We start from the raw sequence: 7,544 nt of genomic DNA, 5'->3' as shown, positions 1-7,544 counted from the left end.
AAAAGAAAAGATGTTGCCAAAAGCAACCTGTCTAAGAAGGCAAGTTATCTTGGTGGGTTGTCCAATGAATATCAAGGAACAAAGAAAGCAGAGCAAAATTGAAATGAGCAGAAGATAAGTAAGGTCCCGATTGCTAGCTCTGACAACTGGTGTATTCCGGTGTCTAATAAATATTCCAAGTACTGCAGCAGTAAGGAGTGAAAAGGAAAGTGCAGCAGAAACCAGACTGATCCCCAAAGGTTCATCATAGGTGAGAAAAGTGATGGTTTTAGGGACACATCTATTTTGATTTTTGTTTGGATGTTCCTCTTCAAGGCATTTGTAGCAGTGATGTGCATCTGAAAAAGTAGAAACATCTTCCAGTACAATACTGTATATTCCAGGCTTTCTCAACCTTTTAAGCCTGGAGGAATATTTCAAATAATTTTCAGGTCTCATAGAATCACTATATTAAAAATATTATATGTACAGCTAAAATAATAATAATAATAATAATAATAATAATAATAATAATAATAATAATAATAATAATAGACTCCCTAGTGACTTCTCCCAGAATGCTAGGGTTCCAGGGAATATGTCTAAAATGATCTATACTGTATAGCTAAGTCATACTACCTGTGTTGTAAAGCCTATCTTTTTACTAGCTGTAGGATTTTAAATTATTTTCATTGTAGAGTCATTGCATGTCCCACAGCACAGGCTGTCCCACTTTTGGAATGCCCTCTCCTTGGAGGACTAGCTGGCACCAATGTTGGCTTCTTTTCTGCACCACATGAAGATCCTGCATCACATACATAGTGACAATGATATGGCTCTCATCTTTCTCCTAATCAGATCCACCCAAACCTACTTCAAATTCAGACAGCTACACTGGAGGGCTGGAGTTTTGAACTGCTGGTAAGAAGAATGCTGAAGGATGGCATGTCCAGCTTTTTCCTACCAGTGATTGGCAGTGCATAGAGCAAAAGCAGGGATTCTACAAGTTTCTTTCACAAGTCACTGGAACACTACCTGTCAGTGGTGAGAGTGGGGAGGATATATCATTGTGTCCCAGAACTCCATCCTGAGTGTAGCTTGCTGGATTTTCAGGAGGGGGGGGCATTTACAATCATGGCAATGGTATAGGAGCCCTAGTGCATCAGTGGTTAAAGGCCTGTATTGTAGCCACTCAGTCACAAACCACAAGGTTGCGTGTTCAGTACCAGCCAGGCTCAACTCAGGCTTCCATCCTTCCAAAGACTCAAAATAAGTACCCAGCTTGATGAAGGCAATTAGCTTACAGTTGTAAACCACTTGGAGACTGCTTAGAATGGTATGAAGTGGTATATAAATGAAGCTGCTATTGCTATTGGTATTACAATTGTAAATGTGAATGGGAAACATTTACAGGATCATAATGCTAATGTTTGAAATGTAACTGACTGAAAGGATGCAAGTGGATGAGGTACTTGAAGAATGCAGTCATGTTACCCCTCACTCTTCTCTTTACCAAGCTGAACGCGCCCAACTCGTTCAATCTCTCCTCAAATATTTTGTTCTTCATAGTTTTTATCATCCTTGTTGCCATTCTCTGAACCTGTTCGAATTTGTCTATATCCTCCTTAAAATTAGGTGCCCAGAACTGAACGCAGTACTTCAGATGAGGGCAGAATATAAAAGGACTATTACTTCTCTCAACTTGGAAATTATACTTCTGTTAATGCAGGATGAAATAGCTTTTTATTTTTATTTTTTGTCTTCTTTGCTGCAGCTTCACACTGTTGGCTCATATTCAACTTATCAACTTAATGATTCCTGAAATAACCTACCAGTCTGGTTTGAAATGGTACCTTCTGGGCAAGGTAAGCAATCATAGCAGCAAGACGGTTGTCCTTCAAGAACTTTCATGTTGTACCCTGAATGGCATCTCTCAGTACAAGTTGACTGGGGCACTGTCTAGCCATGCGTGAAAGAGAATTTAGTTAGATTTAATTGAATAAGTCATTTTTATTCAACAGAATCAGAAGTTATATATTTCATGTGTTTATCAAATTATAGTGAACAGGCTTCAAGCTTCATGTTCTAATTAAAAACATAGAAACCCTAGACTCCCAAGATTTACCAACCATAGTACCTTGAAAAAGATAAAGAGTTAGGCCCTATAAAGCCTAGCACTTTGGGCCAGGATGGAGGCGGAGTTGGAATGATGCACGGCCCGACTCTGCCCCCCAGGGTGCCCTGATGCTGTGCGCCACTCCATACAGTGCACGGCATCACTGCGCTCCTTGAGCACTGCATTCATACGATGCAGCACTGAAGGAGTGCCGCATAGCTGCACCACTGTGGCTATCATGCCTTTTCCAGGGTGCAAAAAAGAGCCACTTTTTCTGGCTCCTTTTCGCACCCTGGAAAGGCCATGGAGTGAGGTTGCCACAGCCCCAATCTAGCTAGGAAAGGGGCGGTTGGAGGCCGCCCCTTTGGTGCTGTATGTACAGACCCTTTCAATACAAGAGTTGTAAACTGAAGATTGATTTTTAATATAGGAAATAAATATAGTTCAAGATCTGGACCCAATCTGATTCAGTCCAGACACTTGAACTGAATTGCAATCTAAAAATCTAGATGGTTCCTCAAAACTGTCCTAAGTTTTTATTTTTATTTTTATTCACTCATCCACAGACAATTTGGAGACACACTTTATCCAGAATAGAGTCTTTACCCAGACAAATTTGAAATAGATAAATTCTGTCTCTGTGTTTTTGCTAAACACCTATAAAGTTTCTTTTTCTTTCAAAAATTAAAATCACTTTTTAAAAATGTCTTTATGCTGCCCCCCCCCCTCCCCAGGTTACTGGCTCACTAGAGCATCTCTCAGCTGTATTTGTATAAGTTTATTTTATCTGTATGACAAAGACATGGTATTTAAAAGACAGCTTTCTTTGGAGAGGGGGTATTCTGCTTTGTTCTACCAACACTAGAATCAATGAGATTCAGTGGTGCAGCATTAGGAAGCAGGAAGGTGACAGGAGGATGCTTTACCTTACATCCAAAAGGTGATATCTCCTCCACATAGTCTTCACAAGCCAAAAGGCCCACTCCCCCTTCTCTATGACATTGTCATGTTCCAACAATGCACTGCCCAAACTTTGATTCTGGTGTAGGCAGTCTAGATTACATCTGACATCCGGCACATTCTATGCCCTGACTGAGGTTTAACAACCTAAAAGGAGAGTGAAAAAACTTACCTGCTGCAGGTCTGCACTGTGACAGCTATGACCATCACTCGCTGCCTTGTTCTGACCTCAAAAGCAAGCAACTCATAAAGCAATGAATGTGCTGGGCAGCCCAGTGGGTTGAGGTAATAGGGAGAGGTTGATGGTGACCAGAGCTTCTGTAGAATATCCTGGCCCGTGCAGACAAGGCCCTAAATGAATTTGCCTGGTCTTCTTTAAGATGATCTAGTGTACAACTGAAAATCACTCCCTCATGTTTTCATATAGCCCTCACACTATCATAAACAGAGTTGTCTGTCTAATCATTGGGGTGAGGGAGACTGAGACCTGTTGGGGGGTGGGTGGAGTGTTGGTCTTCCCTATGAGGTTTGTCCCTGCTGTCTGGCTCCTGGGACTTTCCTACCTCTGTCCAGAGCAAGTCCACTTGGGTGCTGAGCAGATGGAGAGGAAAAACTGGGCCATTCTCAGATTTACCCAATTTGGCTGGATTCTCCTCAGTCATTACGATACACTGTCAAACCATGCCACTTGATTATTATTTTTCACCTCCCCAATGCATGTGCTCCACCACATGAACACACACCTATGACTTCCCTTGTCCTTCCCATTGGATGCCCCATCAGTGTTGCCAATTTCCAGAGAATTCCCCAGAATCTGGGGAATATAGGTGGGGTACATACCTCCGCTTTGCGGCGCTCTGCCGCCGCCGCCAGTAGGTCCGCGGGGGAGCCAGAGCCTTCACACGGACCGACTCCTGCGCGGACCGAAAAAAAGCTCCAAAATGGACCTTCTTTTTAAGTCGTGTTTGCAACGTAGCGAGGCGCCAGGGGCGCACTCACTACATCACAACGCCCGCGATGCGTACGGACGCTCAGCGTCCGATACGTAAAGATGGCGGCGCCCGTATGAACAGGGCGCCACCATCTTGTACGTATTCAATACGTACTAGGGTTAGGGGGGTGCGGAAGCACCGCCCCTTCCTAACCCTAGTACGTATTGATGACGTACTATTTGGCGGTCTGTAAACCGCCATAATTAATTTCTATCCAGGGATTTTGACTGAATATTCTGGTAAATATTGGGGAATTCTGGGGATTTTGATAAAACATTCCAGGGTATATCTTTGAAGCTTGTTGGTAACACTGTGCCCCATGTGACCAGTCAGACAATCACACAAGTGATACACCACCTATACAATGAATGCATCAATGTGCCCAGTGACACACTGGCAAAGCACAACCATGGAGCCCCCCTGCCCCCCCCCCCCACCCATTCCCCCTCCCCCTCTTCACCCCATGACCACCTGGTCGTTCAGTTTGTGTATGTTTTTATTACAGTCACTGCATTATTGGTATCCTGCCATGTTTGTCATACTTTTGTTTCATGAGTGTGTGATGGCTCACTGATGCAATTGGCCAGTGGTGCAGCTGGCCACTTGTGCACCTGTACACTTGACAAAATAAAAATATATGGTGAGCAATGGCATCAGTGAGTTCATCTGATCTATCATGGAGCACATGCGCCAGGCTGCTTCAGTACATCACCTAGGTTTTCTTGTATTCTGGCACTTGGATTGTGCTTTTTATACACTGGTGTAATAATGCACAATTTCTACATTAGAGCAGAAAAAAGGACATTGTTTTGCTCCCTTTTTTGCCCTGGAGCCCAGCTTCATCCTGATTTCACCCTGTTTTGGCCTCATGCGTTGTGTAAGCAACTGAAATTTGAAACAATTTAAAATTGCTCTTTTTTTGTCCATGTGGACAACCATGTGATATTGCCTATTAAAATGTAGGGGCAGGCTGCTGATGTTGTAACACTCTAGCAATATATTCCTTCTCATGTTTTGCTAAAAAAAAAGGCAGATGGCAATCCTGGTATCTGATCTCAAAGTAATCCCAGACAATACATCACCTTTTCGATTGTGACTCTCAGATAGCCTCTAACTGAAACAAATAAATACACAGCTACTCCTTCCATATTTTTGATGATGATGTTTATCCAGTGATTTCTAAAACTCTAGTAAAATGAAAGACTGAAGATCCTAAAACCTGGAAAACCCACCTGGTTGAAGTGACTAGGCCATGTAATGCCATCTTCATCAATAGTAAACCTTTGGTCTGAGGAAGGCTTGGAATCCATCCCTCCAACTCTTACTTGAATAAAGGATTTATTTGGGAAAACAACCCAGTTAACTAGGTCATATTCAGTGGACAATTCCATGTCATCATTGAAAAATATCTCCTCCCCAGCACTGTTGTTGAAATGGATTTTTCTCAAAAACCTGTGAAGCTAGTTGGAAAGAGAGAACTTCATTACTTACAAAAAAAGGATAAAGGTTTTAAATCTATAGTCATTGTTTTTAATATATATCTGAAGTACTACACGACACTGGTGTGTGTGCATGCATGCATTCATGCACGCACGCACACACATACATGAATGTTGAGCCAGCATGATGTATGGTTTAAGTGTTGGACTACAACTCTGGAGACCACAGTTCAAATTCTTGCTTGGATATGGAACCCCACATATAAAACTAAGGCACTTTTTCAACAGGAAGACCTAGTTTCTCCTTCTACAGCTTTTCCACACTGCAAAAATAAAGCTGTTTGACACCACTTTAACTGTCACGGCTCCATCCTGTGGAATTCCAGGATTTGTAGTTTGGTCAAGTATTCAGTTTGGTATGTCAGAGAACACTGGTGCCTCACCAAACTAGAAATTTCAGGATTCCGTAGGATACTTTCATAGCAGTTAAAGTGGTATCAAACTGCTTTATATCTGCAGTGGGGATAAACCCCTAGATTCTTCTGTATCAAGAGGGGATAAAAATATGTGAGATGCACTGCTAGCATTTTAAGAATTTTAAGACCTACTAAGTACAATGGGCACTTCTCCACAATTTTTCAACCTAGGATGCTTCCGGGCAGTGGCATCGCTGCTAGATTGGTGGCGATTTAGGTATGATAAAATCTGGGGACATCCCAAATCCAGAATTGAAACTGCCCAAGTGATAAACGTCATGTCTGGGTGACTCCAGGCTAAATTATTTACACTAAGAAGTCATTGAAATCAATGGGAGAAATTAATCTCAACTTTATTTCAAAAAGAACAAAATAAAACAAACTCAAAACAAATCAAAATAAAACAAATCCAAACTGATTGAAAAATCCCAGATTTTGTTCCCGTCCTTTTCAATTTCATACTGAATTAAAATAAAATGATGTGGGAAGTTGGTATAAAAAGACCTGACAGGAGCTGACAGAAGATATTCTAGGTTAAACCAAATATTCTGGATCTCCACAATAAAATCAGAAAGAATAGGGGAAAAATCTGGGACTTTCTGATCTTTTTAATCTGTCTGGATGTGCCTTTAACATATTTTATCTGCTCTTATAGCCAAATTATATCTTGTCATGTTGGTACACATAGCTAGTGACACACTAAATTGCAATGTATCTCTAATCAGTGGATATACCATTTGAAAACATATTTTGTTTTTTATATAAATACAGTATTGGTTAAAGGGGTAATCACATTTCAATCTGATAGTCATTAATTTGTTGCTGTTGTGTAGTTGTTAAAATGGACTGAGGTTCTGGAGATTCAGATTCTGCTCCTTGCTGCACAAGAAAATTTATTGGATTACATTTTCTCAGTGATTTTCAGCCTGATCTACATCATAGAATTTGTTAGAATAATGTGGACGTGAGGATTGCTATGTGCATTGGAACAAAGGCAGGATATGAATTGAACTAATAAATGCATAATTAATAAAATGTCAGTGACTTGTAAGTACATAGCATGAATGAGAACAAAGAAGATGAAAACAAAGACTTGGCATATTTGACCATGGTCATAGCATTCTCTGGACAAAGCACTGAGGCTGCATCTGCAATGCAGATATAATGGAGTTTGACTTTAATTGTCATGGCTCGGTGCTATGGAATCCTGTAATTTGTAGTTTTGTGAGATATCTACCCTTTTCTGTTAGAGAACTCTGGTGGCACAACAACTCCAAATCTGAGGATGCCATAGCATTGAGCCATGGCAGTTACAAACTGCATAATGTATGCAGTGTAGATGCAGCCTGAGATGAAATATCTAACATTACCTTCCATGACTGTATTAACTGATGATTCCATTTTGGACTTTCAAAATGCAATGCCAGTCTTGATGAGTAAAAGTTTTTCAAAACATATGCCAAGGCATAGACAGCATTGTAAATATTATAGCTCTCACCAGACATGTTCATTTCAAATACTGTCTGAGGAAGACACTCCAGTTTTTCCTCCCCTGTACATATTTTTAAATTCTGTGTGTTCT

This window comes from Sceloporus undulatus, chromosome 6, assembly GCF_019175285.1.
Source record: "Sceloporus undulatus isolate JIND9_A2432 ecotype Alabama chromosome 6, SceUnd_v1.1, whole genome shotgun sequence".
NCBI lineage: Eukaryota > Metazoa > Chordata > Lepidosauria > Squamata > Phrynosomatidae > Sceloporus > Sceloporus undulatus.
The sequence above is the reverse complement of the archived record's forward strand: the minus strand, read 5'-3'. Positions refer to the sequence as shown.